The sequence below is a fragment of the Heptranchias perlo genome, chromosome 20 (genome assembly GCF_035084215.1).
Source record: "Heptranchias perlo isolate sHepPer1 chromosome 20, sHepPer1.hap1, whole genome shotgun sequence".
Classification (NCBI taxonomy): Eukaryota; Metazoa; Chordata; class Chondrichthyes; order Hexanchiformes; family Hexanchidae; genus Heptranchias; species Heptranchias perlo.
Genome location: NC_090344.1, coordinates 13,276,814 through 13,294,898, shown reverse-complemented (window position 1 = coordinate 13,294,898; position 18,085 = coordinate 13,276,814). Strand labels below are relative to the sequence as shown.

Below are 18,085 nucleotides of genomic sequence, written 5' to 3'. Positions count from 1 at the left end.
CGGAAATACCAATAAAACTTATATTGAATCGGGGACAGGGACTCGATAAAATTAACATAAGTAAAGAAACAATAATGAAGAAAAGAATAGCACTTAAAGAGTGACAAATCCCGAGGACCAGATGGTTTCCATCCCAGGGTTTTAAAGGAAGTAGGTGAGCACATTGCGAATGCCCTAACTTTAATCTTTCAATGTTCTCTAGATTCAGGAACTGTCCCTCTAGATTGGAAAATTGCACATGTCACTCCGCTTTTTAAGAAAGGAGAAAGGCGGAAACAGGGGAATGATAGACCAGTTAGCCGAACATCTGTTGTGGGGAAAATGCTGGAGTCTATAATAAAGGACAGGGTAACTGAACACCTCGGGAATTTTCAGTTAATCAGAGAGAGCCAGCATGGATTTGTGAAAGGTAGGTCGTGCCTGACAAACCTGATTGGATTTTTTGAAGAGGTGACTAAAGTATTGGACAGGGGAATGTCAATGGATGTAATTTATATGGAATTCCAGAAGGCATTTGATAAGGTCCTACATAAGAGACTGTTAGCTAAGATAGAAGCCCAGGGAAAAGTACGGACTTGGTAAGGAAGATGGCTGAGCGAAAGGCGACAGAGAGTAGGGATAATGGGGAGGTACTCACATTGGCAGGATGTGACTAGTGGAGTCCCGCAGGGACCTGTCTTGGTGCCTCAATTATTCACAATATTTAATAACAAGTTAGATGAAGGCATAGAATGTCTCATATCTAAGTTTGCCGATGACACAAAGATTGGTGGCATTGTAAGTAGTGTAGATGAAAACATAAAATTACAAAGTGATATTGATATATTGGGTGAATGGGCAAAACTATGGCAAATGGGATTCAATGTAGACAAATGTGAGGTCATCCACTTTGGATCAAAAAAAGAATAGAACAGGGTACTTTCTAAATGGTAAAAAGTTAAAAAAAAACAGTGGATGTCCAAAGGGACTTAGGGGTTCAATTCCATAGATCATTGAAGTGTCATGAACAGGTGCAGAAAATAATCAATAAGGCTAATGGAATGCTGGCTTTTATATCTAGAGGACTTGAGCACAAGGGGGCAGAAGTTATGCTGCAGCTATCCAAAACTCTGGTGAGTCAGCACCTGGAGTACTGTCAGCAGTTCTGGGCACTGCACCTTCGGAAGGACATATTGGCCTTGCAGGGAGTGCAGCGTAGGTTTCCTAGAATGATACCCGCATTTCAAGGGTTAAGTTACGAGGAGAGATTACACAAATTGGGGTTGTGTTCTCCAGAGTTTCGAAGGTTAAGGGGTGATCTGATCGAAGTTTGTAAGATATTAAGGGGAACAGATAGGGTGGATGTGAGTAACTATTTCCGCTGGTTGCGGATTTTAGGAGTGGGGGGCACAGTCTAAAAATTAGAGCCAGACCTTTCAGGAGCAAGATTAGAAAACATTTCTACTCACAAAGGGTTGTAGAAGTTTGGAACTCTCTTCCGCAAACGGCAATTGATACGAGCTCAATTGGTAAATTTAAATCTGAGATTGATCGCTTTTTGTCAACCAAAGGTATTAAGGGATATGGGGCAAAGGCAGGTATATGAAGTTAGATCACAGATCAGCCATGGACTTATCAAATGGCGGAGCAGGCACGAGGGGCTGAATGGCCTCCTCCTGTTCCTATGCTCCTATGTTGCAGAGAGAGAGATCGAAATGAATAAACACACGAGGATTGGACAGGGTGAGAGCGAACGTAATAAACACCCAGAGATTGGACCGAGCGAGATGGAAGGGAAAAAACACCCGAGGATTTGACAGGGAGAGGTGGAAGTGTACTGTTTGAGGGGCACGACCTGTCTCGCAGTAATCATAGACTTTTACACATGCCGGCTACAAATTCTCCACCACAAAATTATGGATGGCGTGAAAGGATAATTGTTGGAGACGATTCGATTCTATCTGCAGAGTGAATTGGGATAAGTACCGGAGAAAAAAGCACATTTAAGCACATTAACCTTACTATCCCATGGCCCTGGCCTCTCGACACATCTCAACCCCACATCAAAACCCACATCGCAACTGACATCTCAATCGCACATCACAACTTACATCACAAACCCACATCACCACAACCCACATCACAACCACACATCACAACACCACATCTCACTGACATCACGACCCCACATCCGAAACAGCACATCACAAACCCACATCACAAACCAACATCTCTTCCCCAGAAAGGTGCCGAGGCAGCAGGAGGAGTTGTGGAGGCCAGGACGCGGCACAGGCCAAGGTGGAGCCGCCATATCGATAACTATTCGGAGCTGCACTCACCCCGAGTCTCAAGCCTGGTTGTAAAATGGCCCTTGTATTCTGGAGGCTTTACAAGAGGCAACACCTCAATCCGAGTTGGGAGAGGTGCTTTCTCACTTCCCTAAACAAACAAAAAACGGTGCTCTCTCCACAGAGAGAGAGGGAAGGAGAGTGGGTATCTGACGAAGTCGGGAACGGTGAGTTAGGTGGGATACACTTTCCCGTTGGCCGATATTGTCTTCTTGTGGGAGTGGACGGGTGGAAGAGATCTCGTCACCTCAGACGGCTGGAACAGCCCAGGCTCAGTACTCCACAGGAAGCGTTTTGCAGGAAAACTTCGGCCAGACAACGGGGGTGTTTATCAAATATGAATCACCTCCCCATTTTAGACCTTGTGTCTTATTTTCTCCCCCTCCCTCTCATCAACCTCTTCCTAGATCTTGTCTTTTCCAGGCGAATCAAAAAAGCCCAAAAGAAGATGCAGAAAATTGCCCCAAACGCAGACCTCTTCTTCCACCTCCTTTGATGTGTTGATAGATAGAACCACCCCCACGCAATCGAGGTTGGGATGAATCTGAATGTGTCGGTCAATCTCCCTCCTTCCAGGTAGATGTCGTTTTCCTTTATCCTTTCCCTTCCCTCACCCCTCTCCTCCAATCTTGAGAGCAAAACGCCCACTCTCCTTGAATCCATCTCTTTGACCGAGCTTTTGGTCACCCCTCCTAATATCTCCTTCCTTGGCTTATCTTTTTCCTCGCCCCACCCTGAAGCCCCTCAGGATGTTTTTTTCCCCATTTAAGGCGTTGTATTATACAAGTTGTTGTTGCTGTTGTAATAACTCGGCCTGAATGGCTGCACACAGTATTTGGGCAGGTGGTGGGAACAGAAGGTGGTTGAATTCGGACTGATATCCTCGTGTCAAGATGCCTTTAAATCTTTCAATGGCAGCATCCCTGCTCTGGCCAATTGTTAAACATTTCACCTCACACGCTAAATGCTCAAGAAATACTTAATATTAAAAATGGTACAGGGAAATTCAGACATGCCTGATTACTGCAATATTAATAGAATGTAGTTCATCGATTTAAATATCGTTCTAAAACATGACTTAGCCTCCCCCTCAGCTTTCTTCCATATTATTTAATTGATCTATTTATCTCTTTAATCTTGTTTTTTTGTGCCTGTACCATACATTTTAGGTCACATTGCTTTCAATCTCCACCGAACTGGCTGCTTCAGCTGAGCAATCAATTAGCTGATTGGCAGCTTTCGAAAAGAGCTGGGGTTGGTGGGGATGGTTTCTGTATTTGATATCCGAATGGGTTGCTGTGTGGATAGAGCGGTCGCTGAACTGCGAGGGTAAAGAAGGTTTATTACAGGGAAGGAAAGTGGTGCAGGATGTGTAAAGCAGATATAAGCCCAGAATAAGCACTGGGAAACTTTACTCAACTTAGGTTTGGGTGTTGAAGAAAAACGTTTCAGGCCTCTTACTCCCCCCTCAAAATAATACCATTGAGGTTACGTGTTGGAGCAACTTCCTTGCTTTTTAAATTAATAAATCCCAGTGTCCCATAGGCTATGATTTGATCTATCTTGATATGTGGGAGTTAACTGGAGGTTTAAACCAGCGGCTTAGACACGATACTTTCAATCCTGCATTTCAGGAACAGAATTATTACAAGCAAGAATAATGGCTCGGCAGAAGAGTGCTTTGTCCAGTTGGAAATCTGTATGAAAGAACGTGCGGTCTGACAGAGCTGGACGTCCAGCAGATTGAATTTTGTGCGAAGTAGATGATGAGGCTCCTTCTTGAGAGTTCTCTGGTCTTCAGTGTAACAGTTCCAGGGGTCAGAATGGCGCAACGGGTGTAAGTTGCTGAGTTCAGGTCGCAATCTTCCCTGCAGGCTTGGGCTCCAATCCCAATAATTCTCTGATTCTAATAAACTTGCGTGAGTTGCTTGCTTACGTATTTAAAAGCGATAAGTCCAGGGTCCAAGTCCCGGATAAAGCAAGCATTTTTAGTCAAAAATCTCCAATTCATATAAACGTTGAAAAAGACAGAAATATGTTTAATTACTAACTGCGACAAAATCTGATTTACGTTGAAATATTATTCATGTTTCAAACTAACAGCAACAAGCTTTGCATCAAAATATAAACGAAGGATTTTAACGAAACGCAGTAGAATGAATTCTAGCCGTTTTTTTGTCTCCTGTTCTTCACATTGAGAGGATTCAAATTCACAGGAGACACTTAGATTTGTGAGAGAATGCGCTGCAAACAAGGCGGGAACCTGAGCGGGGAAAACCGCAGTGAGTGTCGAGTCCAACGGCTTAACCTCCCGCCCAAGGTTTCAACAGTCGGCGGGAAGGAAGTCGAGGCTGAGGCTGATCTGTGTCACGTGGGAGCTGAACACCAAATAATATTCATCGAGTTACATCGAAACTGCAACACAGAAACAGGCCATTCGGCCCAACTGGTCTCTGCCGGCGTTTAAGCTCCACACGAGCCTCCACCCTCCCTACTTTATCTCACCCTGTCAGGATACCCTTCTATTACTTTCTCCCTCATGGGCTTATCTGGCTTCCTCTTCAATGCATCTCTACGATTTGCCTCAACTATTCCTTGTGGTAGCGCGTTCCACATTCTAACCAGTGTATTAGCGACTATTCCTTCTGTTTATATTCGTTATCCTGCAGAATATTCGATACTGTTTTCAACATCTTCTATTAGCTTTAATATTGGAAGGGTTTAGACTGTTGTAATGGTCGCTGCGATTATTTCCGATTTAATTAATTTCATGCAAATTGAACAATACAAACTAGCAAAACATTTCCTGCCGATATTAAACACACCTTGAGGTGCAATCGTAACGTGTCTGACAACAACTTATAAAGCGACGTCTTTGAAACACGTTGGGGCCACAGTTTGTTTTTGCACAGAACTGAACCTAAATCATTCAAGATGGGATTTTATTTAATGTATCAAAATAAACAATATCTTGCTGTTAAGTTTGGCTGCTCAGTTCCCCAGTGTCAAAGGGAGAATTGTCTGATTTCCTCATTTATTCCACGTAAGGAACAAACACAAACAAAAACACATGCATTAAATCAGAATCAAGTCACAGATGGACAAACAAAGAAAAACAGAGCGAGAGACACAGAGAGGATCGGGAAACACAGTGAAACAGACAAAAGAAATGGATGAAGACAAAATGGCGCCACAATCCTCAAACTCACCGTCTCGACTCAAAGGAAGCTCACATATCAGTGAGAAGATGTGGTGCTTTATCAATGTGATTTGGCGCCGTGTCTTAGCTGGTTAATGCGACTATCTAACTAAACAGCTGATCCTGGGTTTGATTCCCAGCGTGTGTCCTTTTTGTTTCCTAAGTGATATTTACAACTTTGTGAATTTAAGCAACAAAATATCACAGGGCGGAATTGAGGTCCAGATCACCCATGATAAATTAAATAGCGCAGCAGGTTCGAAGGGCTGGATGGTCTTCTCCTGTCCCCATGTTCCCGTCCTGATCAACGTGGAGCTGTCTGACAGGTAAAGAACATCAGACTGACTCCAGATTGAAAATCAGGTGTTCAGAAGGAAGTCCCCTTCGATTGTTGGACAAATTGACCAAATGAAGCAAAGCCCATTGGTACCTTTCTGCCAGAAGAGGTAACGAATGTTACCAGTGGGCCCAGCTATCTCTCGTCATTAAACACATGAGACTCTTAATTTCAGGGTCGTGGGTTCAATCCCCACGTTGGGTGGTTCGCATTTTATTGTTCACAAAGGGTTGCAAGTGCAACCTCTTATCTTCAATTAATGAAATCCAGATATAAAAAACGGATACAACAATGAGCTGTGAGAAAGAAAACCGTGAGCACTGGCAAACATCCAGTCCCGTCCCGATTCTACCTTTTCATTCCCTGCACGTGGGACACGGCAGATTATCTGTTCAATTCGGATTCATTTTTTGCTGTTATTAAATATTAAGAAATGTAATGTTTAGAAGATGACAACTCTGGATCCATGGGCCTCTCTGATCCCTCCTGAACACCCCTCTCCCTCTTTAATTCTCCCTAAGCTCATTGCCTTCTCTGATACGGTCTGTCTCTTACATTCTCCGATACCCTCAGAGAGTCCATGATCCTTTTTGATACCTTGTCAGCGCCCTTTACGTTCTCTGATACCCTGAGTGCCCCTTACACATTGATATGCCCGGAGACCCCTTACATTCTTTGACACCCTCTCACAATCCGTTCCCCCTATCTCAGATCCCCTTGCCCTACCGGATCACCACGAAGAAGCCATTAAACTCCCTGATACCTTCTCAGAAGATTTACAGGTTTATAGTTCAATCTCGGGTTTCGGCAGCTTTCGCTGTTGGGAGAATCCAGAATGAGGGGGCTTAATCTGAAAAGTAGAGCAAAACCATTCAGCTGATAAATCAGGAAGCACTTTATCACAGAAAGTATCGTAGAAATCTGGAACTCTTTTCAACAAAAGGCTTTAGATGTTGGGTCAATTCATATTTTGAAGACTGACATCGATGGATTTTTCCCCGAAAGTGTATCAAGGGATATGTGTCACAGTCGGGGAAATAGAGTTGATGCACAGATAAACCATGATCTTATTCAATAGCGCAGCAGGTTCGAGGGGCTGAATAGTCTTCTCCTGTCCCCAATTTTCGACATTTATCAACGTCGGGCTCGATGACAAGTTTTTTGAAAAAGTGTTAAATGCAGTAAGCGCTCAGAAAGCCCTTTAAATTCCATCTTGCACAATTCAAAAGCACTGGACCCAGATGACAAAGAGCAAGAAAGCCGGATTTCAATCACTAGCCTCATGTTTAATTAACGATGAGCTTCTACCGTGGCAGCATGGCCGAGCGGTCTAAGGCGCTGGATTTAGGCTCCAGTCTCTGCGGGGACGTGGGTTCGAATCCCACTGCTGTCAGGATTAGTAGTAATGTTTATTTTGACGTATTCACAGAAAATCGTGGTGCAGTGTCGTCCAGAGGAGAATGCAAAAGAAGCGAAAAGTACAGCAATGAGGATCATGGAGAGTTGCTGCACAAAGGTGGACCATTCGGCCCATCGTGTCCGTGCCGCTTTCAAATTTTTGCAGCGTTGCGATTCTGTATCATGTCCCCGGAGAGACTGGAGCTCTAATCCAGGATTCGTTTCAACAAGGGGATAAGACACGTTTTCATCGGTAAGGGCGGCTCCCGTTTGCATCATTTCCAGCAGAGTTGGTCATGTGAATACGCGTTATTTGTATGTCAGTAAAGGTTCGGGGAATGCCGAGATTGTGAGTTCGATTACCCACTTAGAACAAAGAATCGTTTTGCTTCTGAACAATTCGAACGGAGTTGAAGGAACAATTGGTGTTCTTCAAACTGCATCTCCTTATTGGTGTTGCCACGTGGTTCCTCCGGCCTATCGTGTTCCAATACCAGATGAGAGGTTGAAAGCAGCGCTTCAGCATTCCTTGTTTACTGCAGGGAGGCTGCGGTTTTGGAGCCATCGGCTTTGATTTTGATCCAACTACAAAATGTGGGATTTATCTGGAGCTTTAAACCAGCGCCTCAGAACATTCAGACACGATACTTTCCATCCTGCACTTCAGCATTTACTGTTACAGGAACAGAATTACTACAGCCAAGAATAGGACCTCTGAAGCACCAATGTTCGTACGGCAGAAGAGTGTTTTTTCCAATTGGAAATCTATATGAAAGAACATGCAGTCTGGCAGAGACCGGCGTCCAGCAGATTGAATTTTGCGCGAAGCAGACGATGCGGTTCCTTCATGAGAGTTGTCTGGACTTTAGTGTAACAGCTCCAGGGGTCAAAATGGCCTAACGGGTGTAAGGTGCTGGGTTCAGGTCGCAATCTTCCCTGGAGGCGTGGGCTCCAATCCGAACAATTTAATGATTCTAATAAAGTCGCTTGAGTCGCTTGTTCAGGGACTTGCTCTGATTGAAATGCGATAAGTCAATGGTCCAAGTCCAGGATAAAGCGGGCATCTTCAGTCAAAAATCTCCAATTCATATAAACGTTGAAGAAAACAGAAATATTTTTAATTAATAACTGCCACAACATCTGATTTACGCTGAAATATTATTCATGATTCCAACTAACAGCAACAAGCGTTGCATCAAAATAAAATTAGAGATTTTTACGAAACGAAGTAAAATGAATTCCAGCCGTTTTTTGTCGACTGTTCTTCACAGGGAGAGGAATCAAATTCACAGGAGTCACTTAGATTGTTGAGAGAATGCGCTGCAAACAAGACGGGAACCTGAGCGGGGAAAACCGCAGTGAGTGTCGAGTCCAACGGTGGAACCTCCCGCCCACGGTTTCGGCAGTCGGTGGGAAGGAAGTTGAGGCTGAGGCTGATCAGCGTCACGTGGGAGCAGACCACCAAATAATATTCATCGAATTACATCGAAACTACAGCACAGAAACAGGCCATTCGGCCCAACTGGTCTCTGCCGGCGTTTAAGCTCCACCCGAGCATTCACCCTCCCTACTTTATCTCATCCTATCAGGATACCCTTCTATAAATTTCTCCCTCATGGGCTTATCTGGCTTCCTCTTCAATGTATCTCGACTATTTCCCTCAACTATTCCTTGTGGTAGCGCATTCCACATTCTAACCAGTCTATTAGCGACTATTCCTTTTGTTTATATTCATTATCCTGCAGAATATTCGAGACTGTTCTCAGCATCTTCTGTTACCGTTAATATTGGAGGGGTTTATACCATTGTGATGGTCGCTGCGATTATTTCCGATTTCATGCAAATTGAATAATACTAAACTAGTGAAACATTTCCTGCCGAGACACACCTTGAGGTGCAATCGGAACGTGTCTGGAAACAACTTATAAAACGATGTGTTTGAAACACGTTGTGGTCACAGTTTCTTTTTGAACAGAACTGAACCAAAATCATTCAAGATGGAAGCTTTATAATGCTTAAAAATAAACAATATCTTGCCATTAAGTTTGGCTGCTTGGTTCCCCAGTGTCAAAGGGAGAATGGTCTGATTTCCTCATCTATATCACGTAATAAACAAACACAAACACAAGGACATGCATTAAATCAGAATCAACTCACAGATGGACAAACAAAGAAAAACACAGCGAGAGACACAGACAGTATCGGGAAACACAGAGAAACAGACACAAGAAATGGATGAGTACAAAATGGCCCCACACTCCTCAAACTCACCTTCTCTTCTCAAAGGAAGCCGACGGATATCAGTGAGATGTGGTATTTTAGTATTGTGATTTGGCGCCGTGGTTTAGCTCTTCAAAGCACACTATCTACACTATCTAGTAAATAGGTAGAACTTGGGGTCGATTTCCAGCAGTGCCTTTTTGCTTCCTTCGTGATATTTGGTACTTTGTGAATTTAACCAACAAAATATCACAGGGCGGAGTTGAGGTCCAGATCACCCATGATCAAATTGAACAGCTCAGCAGGTTCGGAGGGGCTGAATGTATTTCTCCTGTGGCGATGTTCCAGTACTGCTCAACGCGGGGCTGTATGACAGGTGAAAAAACACAGACAGTCTCCAGATTGAAAAATCGGGTGTTCAGAAGGAACACTCCTGGAATTGTTGGACAAATTGACCCAATGAAGCAATACCAATTGCTCCCTTCCTGCCAGAAGAGGCAACAAATGTTGCCAGTGGGCCCAGCGATTTCGCGCGTTGGACTCTTTATTTCAGGGTCGTGGGTTCGAGGCCCACGTTGGGTGGTTCACATTTTATTGCTCACAAAGAGTTCCAGGTGCAGCCTCTTATCTTCAATTAATGAAATCCAGTTTTTGAAACGGAACAACAAAGAGCTGTGTGAAAGAAAACCGTGAGCACTGGCAAATATCCAGTGCCGTCCCGATTCTACCTTTTCATTCCCTGCACGTGGGACACGGCAGATTATCTGTTCAATTCGGCTTCATTTTTTGCTGTTATTAAATATTAAGAAATGTAATGTTTGGAAGATGACAACTCTGGATCCATGAGCTTCTCTGATACCTCCTGAACGCCCGTTTCCCTATTTAATTCAATCTGAGCTCATTGTCTTCTCTGATACGGTCTGTCTCTTACCTTCTCCGATCCCCTCAGAGAGTCCATGATCCTTTTTGATACCTTGTCAGCGCCCTTTACGTTCTCTGATACCCTGAATGCCCCCACCACACTGATATGCCCGGAGAACCCTTACATTTTCTGAAACCCTCTGACAATCCGTTCCCCTATCTCAGATCCCCTTGTCCTACGGGATCACCACGAAGAAGCCATTAAACTCCCTGATACCTTCTCAGAAGATTTACAGGTTTATAGTCCAATCTCGGGTTTCGGCAGCTTTCTCTGTTGGGAGAATCCAGAATGAGGGGGCTTAATCTGAAAAGCGGAGCAAGACCATTCAGCTGATGAATCACGAAGCACTTTATCACAGAAAGTATCGTAGAAATCTGGAACTCTTTTCAACAAAAGGCTGTAGATGCTGGGTCAATTCACATTTTGAAGACTGAGATCGATGGAATTTTCCCCGAAAGTGTATCAAGGGATATGTGTCACAGTCGGGGAAATAGAGTTGATGCACAGATCACCCCTGATCGAATTAAATGGCGCAGCAGGTTCGAGGGGCTGAATAGTCTTCTCCTGTCCCCAATTTTCGACATTTATCAACGTCGGGCTCGATGACAAGTTTTTTGATCAAGTGTTAAATGCAGGAAGGGCTCAGAAAGCCCTTTAAATTCCTTCTTGCACAAATCAAAAGCACTGGACCCAGATGACAAAGAGCAAGAAAGCCGGATTTCAATCACTAGCCTCATGTTTCATTAATGATCGGCTTATTTCGTGACAGCATGGCCGAGCGGTCTAAGGCGCTGGATTTAGGCTCCAGTCTCTGCGGGGACGTGGGTTCGAATCCCACTGCTGTCAGGGTTAGTAGCAATGTTTATTTTGACGAATTCACAGAAAATCATGGTGCAGTGTCGTCCAGCGGAGAATGCAAAAGAAGCGAAAAGTACAGCAATGAGGATCGTGGAGAGTTCCTGCACAAAGGTGGACCATTCGGCCCATTGTGTCCGTGCCGCTATCAATTTTTTGCAGCGGTGCGATGCCATACCATATACCCAGAGAGACTTTTGGGCTTAATCCAGGATTCGTTTCAACAAGGGGACAAGACACGTTTTCATTGGGAAGTGCGGCTCATGTCCGTATCTTTTCCAGCTGAGTGGGACAGGGAAATAGGCGGTATTCGGATACCAAAAAAGGCTCGGGGAATGCCGAGATTGTGAGTTCGATTCCCACTTGGAACAAACAGTCGTTTTGCTTGTGAACAATTCGAACGGAGTTGAAGGAACAATTGGTGTTCTTCAAACGGCATCTCCTAATTGGTGTTGCCAAGTGGTTCCTCCGGCCTATCGTGTTCCAATACCAGATGAGAGGTTGAAAGCAGCGCTTCAGCATTACTTGTTCACTGGAGGGAGGCTGCGGTTTTGGAGCCATCGGCTTTGATTTTGATCCATCTACAAAATGTGGGATTTATCGCGAGCTTTAAACCAGCGCCTCAGACCACTCAGACACGATACTTTCCATCCTGCACTTCAGGATCTACTGTTACAGGAATAGAATCACTACAAGCAAGAATAGTACCTCTGAAGCACCAATGTTCGCACGGCAGAAGAGTGTTTTGTCCAATTGAAAACCTATATGAAAGAACATGCAGTCTGGCAGAGCTAGGCGTCCAGCAGATTGAATTTTGTGCGAAGCAGATGATGAGGCTCCTTCTTGAGAGTTCTCTGGACTTTCTTGTAACAGCTCCAGGGGTCAGAATGGCCGAACCGGTGTAAGGTGCTGAGTTCAGGTCGCAATCTTCCCTGGAGGCGTGGGCTCCAATCCGAATAATTTAATGATTCTAATAAAGTTGCTTGAGTCGCTTGTTCAGGGACTTGCACTGATTGAAATGCGATAAGTCAATGGTCCAAGTCCCGGATAAAGCGGGCATCTTCAGTCAAAAATCTCCAATTCATATAAACGTTGAAGAAAACAGAAATATTTTTAATTAATAACTGCCACAACATCTGATTTACGCAGAAATATTATTCATGATTCCAACAAACAGCAACAAGCGTTGCATCAAAATATAAATGAGAGATTTTTACAAAACGAAGTAAAATGAATTCTAGCCGTTTTTTGTCTCCTTTTCTTCACAGGGAGAGGATTCAAATTCACAGGAGACACTCAGATTGTTGAGAGAATGCGCTGCAAACAAGAAGGGAACCTGAGCGGGGAAAACCGCAGTGAGTGTCGAGTCCAACGGTGGAACCTCCCGCCCAAGGTTTCTGCAGTCGGTGGGAAGGAAGTTGAGGCTGAGGCTGATCAGCGTCACGTGGGAGCAGACCACCAAATAATATTCATCGAATTACATCGAAACTACAGCACGGAAACAGGCCATTCGGCCCAACTAGCCTGTGCCGGCGTTTAAGCTCCACCCGAGCATCCACCCTCCCTACTTTATCTCACCCTGTCAGGATACCCTTCTATTACTTTCTCCCTCATGGGCTTATCTGGCTTCCTCTTCAATGTATCTCGACTATTTGCCTCAACTATTCCTTGTGGTAGCGCGTTCCACATTCTAACCAGTCTATCAGCGACTATTCCTTCTGTTTATATTCATTATCCTGCAGAATATTCGAGACTGTTCTCAGCATCTTCAATTACCGTTAATGTTGGAGGGTTTATACTATTGTAATGGTCGCAGCGATTATTTCCGATTCATTAATTTCATGCAAATTGAATAATACTAAACTAGCGAATCATTTCCTGCCGAGACACACCTTGAGGTGCAATCGGAACGTGTCTGGCAACAACTTATAAAACGATGTGTTTGAAACACGTTGTGGTCACAGTTTCTTTTTGAACAGAACTGAAACTAAATCATTCAAGATGGCAGCTTTATAATGCCTAAAAATTAACAATATCTTGCCAATAAGTTTGGCTGCTTAGTTCCCCAGTGTCAAAGGGAGAATTGTCTGATTTCCTCATTTATTTCACGTAAGAAACAAACACAAACACAAGGACATGCATTAAATCAGAATCAACTCACAGATGGACAAACAAAGAAAAACACAGCGAGAGACAAAGACAGTATCGGGAAACACAGATAAACAGACAAAAGAAATGGATGAGTACAAAATGGCCCAACACTCCTCAAACTCACCTTCTCTGCTCAAAGGAAGCTGACAGATATCAGTGAGATGTGGTATTTTAGTATTGTGATTTGGCGCCGTGGTTTAGCTCTTCAAAGCACACTATCTACACTATCTAGTAAATAGGTAGATATTGGAGTCGATTTCCAGCGGTGCCTTTTTGTTTCCTTCGTGATATTTGGTACTTTGTGAATGCAACCAACACAATATCACAGGGCGGAGTTGAGGTACAGATCACCCATGATCAAATTGAATAGCGCAGCAGGTTCGAGGGGCTGAATGGTCTTCTCCTGTCCCGATGTTCCCATATTGCTCAACGCGGGGCTGTATGACAAGTAAAAAAATACAGACAGACTCCAGATTGAAAAATCGGGTCTTCAGAAGGAACTCTCCTCGGACTGTGAGACAAATTGACCCAATGAAGCAAAACCAATTGCTCCCTTCCTGCCAGAATGCTGCCAGTGGGCCCGGCTATCTCGAATCGTTAGCGCATGAGACTCTGATTTTCAGGGTCGTGGGTTCGAGCCCCACGTTGGGTGGTTCACATTTTATTTCTCACAAAGGGTTCCAGGTGCAACCTCTTATCTTCAATTAATGAAATCCAGTTATATGAACGGAACAACAATGAGCTGTGTGAAACAAAACCGTGAGCACTGGCAAACATCCAGTCCCGTCCCGATTCTATCTTTTCATTCCCTGTACGTGGGACACAGCAGATTATCTGTTCAATTCGGATTCATTTTTTGCTGTTATTAAATATTAAGAAAGGTAATGTTTAGAAGATGACAACTCTGGATCCATGAGACTCTCTGATACCTCCTGAACGCCCCTTATCCTCTTTAATTCTCCCTGAGCTCATTGCCTTCACTGATACGCTCTGTCTTTTAACTTCTCCGATACCCTCAGAGAGTCCATGATCCTCTTTGATACCTTGTCAGCGCCCTTTACGTTCTCTGATACCCTGAGTGCCCCTTACACACTGATAAGCCCGGAGACCCCTTACATTCTCTGACACCCTCTGACAATCCGTTCCCCTATCTCAGATCCCCTTGCCAGAACCGGATCACCACAAAGAAGCCATTCGACTCCCTGATACCTTCACAGAAGATTTACAGGTTTATAGTTCAATCTCGGGTTTCGGCAGCTTTCTCTGTTGCGAGAATCCAGAATGAGGCGGCTTAATCTGAAACCGAGAGCAAAACCATTCAGCTGATCAATCAGGAAGCACTTTATCACAGAAAGTGTCTTAGAAATCTGGAACTCTTTTCAACAAAAGGCTTTAGATGTTGGGTCAATTCATATTTTGAAGACTGACATCGATGGATTTTTCCCCGAAAGTGTATCAAGGGATATGTGTCACAGTCGGGTAAATAGAGTTGATACACAGATAACCCTGATCGAATTAAATGGCGCAGCAGGTTCGAGGGGCTGAATAGTCTTCTCCTGTCCCCAATTTTCGACATTTATCAACGTGGAGCTCGATGACAAGTTTTTTCATCAAGTGTTAAATGCAGGATGGGCTCAGAAAGCCCTTCAATTTCCTTCCTGCACATTTCAAAAGCACTGAGCCCAGATGATAAATAGCAAGAAAGCCGGATTTCAATCACTAGCCTCATGTTTCAGTAATGCTGCACTTCTTTTGTATTGCATGGCCGAGCGGTCTCAGGCGCTGAATTTAGGTTCCAGTCTCTTCGGGGACCTGGGTTCAAATCCCACTGTTGTCAGGATTAGGAGTAATGTTTGTTTTGACGTATTCACAGAAAATCTTGGTGGAGTGTGGTCCAGCGAAGAATGCAAAAGAAGCGAAAAGTGCAGCAATGAGAATCATGCACAGTTGCTGCGCAAAGGTGGACCAATCGGCCCATCGTGTCCATGCCGCTTTCAAATTTTTGCAGCGTTGCGATTCTATATCATGTACCCGGAGAGACTGGAGCTCGAATCCAGGATTCGTTTCAACAAGGGGATAAGACACGTTTTCATCGGTAAGGGCGGCTCATGTTTGTATCCTTTCCAGCAGTATTTGGAGATCAGTGAAGGTTCGGGGATTGCCGAGATTGTGAGTTCGATTCCCACTTGGAACAAACAATCGTTTTGCTTGTGAACAATTTGAACGGTGTTGAAGCTACAATTGGTCTTGTTCCAACGACATCTCCTCATTGGTGTTGCCATGTGGTTCCTCCGGCCTATCGTGTTCCAATAGCAGATGAGAGGTTAAAAGCAGCGCTTCAGCATTACTTATTTCCAGGAGCGAGGCTGTGGTTTTGCAGCCACAGGCTATGATTTTGATCCATCTAAAAAATGTGGGATTTAACTGCAGCTTTAAAACAGCGCCTTCGACGACTCAGACACGATACTTTCCACCCTGCACTTCAGGATCTACTGTTACAGGAATAGAATTACTACAAGCAAGAATAGTACCTCTGAAGCACCAATGCTCGCACGGCAGAATAGTGTTTTGTCCAGTTGGAAACCTGTATGAAAGAACATGCAGTCTGGCAGAACTGGACGTCCAGCAGATTGAATTTTGTGTGAAGCAGATGATGAGGCACCTTCTTGAGAGTTCTCTGGGCTTCAGTGTAACAGCTCCAGGTGTCAGAATGGCCTCCAGGGTGTAAGGTGCTGAGCTCATGTCGCAATCTTCCCTGTAGGCGTGGGTTCCAATCCCAACAATTTAATGCTTCTAATAAAGTTGCATGAGTCGCCAGCATAGGGACTTGCACTGATTGAAATACGAGAAGCCCAGTGTCCAAGTCCCGCATGAAGCGGACAGTTTTAATCAAAAATCTCCAATTCATAAAAAAAACATTGAAGAAGATAGAAATATTTCTAATTAATAACTGCCACGAAATCCGATTTACGCTGAAATATTATTCATGTTTCCAATTAACTGCAACAAGCTTTGCATCAAAATATAAACAGGATTTTTTAACCAAACGCAGCCGAACGAATTCTAGCCGTTTTTTGAATCCTGTTCTTCACAGGGAGAGGATTCAAATTCAAAATAGAAACTTAGATTGTTGAGAGAATGCTCTGCAATCAAGGCGAGAACCTGAGCGGGGAATAACCGCAGTGAGTGTCGAGTCCAACGGCCTAACCTCCCGCCCAAGGTTTCTGCACTGGGCGGGAAGGAAGTAGAGACTGTGGCTCTCAGCGTCACGTGGGAGCAGAACACCAAAAAATATTCATCGAGTTTCATCGAAACAAGAACACAGAAGCAGGCCATTCGGCCCAACTGGTGTCTGCCGGCGTTTATGCTCCACACGAGCCTCCTCCCTCCCTACTTCATCTAAACATATCAGGATACCCTTCTATTCCTGTCTCCCTCATGGGCTTATCTCGCTTCCTCTTCAATGCATCGATATTATTTTCTTCATCTATTCCTTGTGGTCGCGCGTCCCACATTCTAACCACTCCCTACTGGAATTATTGGCGACTATTCCTTCTGTTTATATTCATTATCCTGCAGAATATTCGATACTGTTCTCAACATCTTCTGTTACCGTTAATATTAGAATGGTTTAGACTGTTGTAATGGTCGCTGCGATTATTTCAGATTTCATTAATTTAACGCAAATTATATAATACGAAACTAGCGAAACATTCCCTGTCGAAATTAAACACACCTTGAGGTGCAAACGTAACGTTTCTGACAACAACTTACAAGGCGACGTGTTCGAAATATCTTCGGGTCACAGTTTCAGGTTTTTTGCACATAACTGAACCGAAATCATTCAAGGTGTCATATTTTATTTACTGTATCAAAACAAACAATATCTTGCGATTAAGTTTGGTTCCTTAGTTCCCCAGTGTCAAAGGGAGCACTGTTTCATCTCCTCATTTATTTCACGTAAGAAATAAACACAAACACAAACACAGGCAATAAATCAAAATTAACTCACAGATGGACTCAAAAAGAAAAACACAGCGAGAGACACAGACAGTATCGGAAAACACAGAGAAATCGACAAAAGAAATCGATGACTTCAAAATGGCCCCGCATTCCTCAAATTAACCTTCTCTGCTCTTCGGCAGCTCACAGGTGTCAGTGCGAAGATGTGTTGGCTTCGCAACGTGATTTTGCACCGTGGTTCAGCTGGTCAAAGCGCTTGTTTCATAAACAGGCGATTCTGCGTTCGACTCCCAGCGGTGTATTTTTGTTTCCATAGTGGTATTTAGCACTTTGTGAATTTAAGCAACAAAAGATCACTGGTCGGTATTTGTATCGGTTGAGAAGCCAACAAGGAAAGGATTCCAGAATTACAGTGCGGAAGTCCTCTTTCGTTCTGCAGACAGGCCTCTCACAGAAAGTGTCCTGAATACATTTCGCGGTTACTGCTCTGGACGGCTGATTTTACAAGCATCTTTACTTTCAAACAGCAACCCACCTCCCACTCAAAGATGCGATGCGAAGCTGGTATGAGAGCAAGTTTCGGTGGTCAGCTTTTGTCCGCAATGTGCAATTCGGAGAAACTCATTTATAGCACATCTTAGTAGCAATGAGAATGTCAGGCACATGACAGTTGGGTTGGACCCGTCTCTTACAAGAATTACAAAGGATAATAG

The 18,085-nt window shown here is 44.0% G+C and overlaps 2 non-coding genes across 2 annotated transcripts; both read left to right on the top strand.

The window, feature by feature from the left end:
- Nucleotides 1-7,174: 7,174 nt before the first annotated feature.
- Nucleotides 7,175-7,256, top strand: trnal-uag (transfer RNA leucine (anticodon UAG)). The gene has a single exon. It is a non-coding gene; the product is annotated as a tRNA-Leu (tRNA).
- A 3,911-nt stretch (nucleotides 7,257-11,167) lies between these two features.
- trnal-uag (transfer RNA leucine (anticodon UAG)) lies at nucleotides 11,168-11,249 on the top strand. The gene has a single exon. It is a non-coding gene; the product is annotated as a tRNA-Leu (tRNA).
- Nucleotides 11,250-18,085: the final 6,836 nt, after the last annotated feature.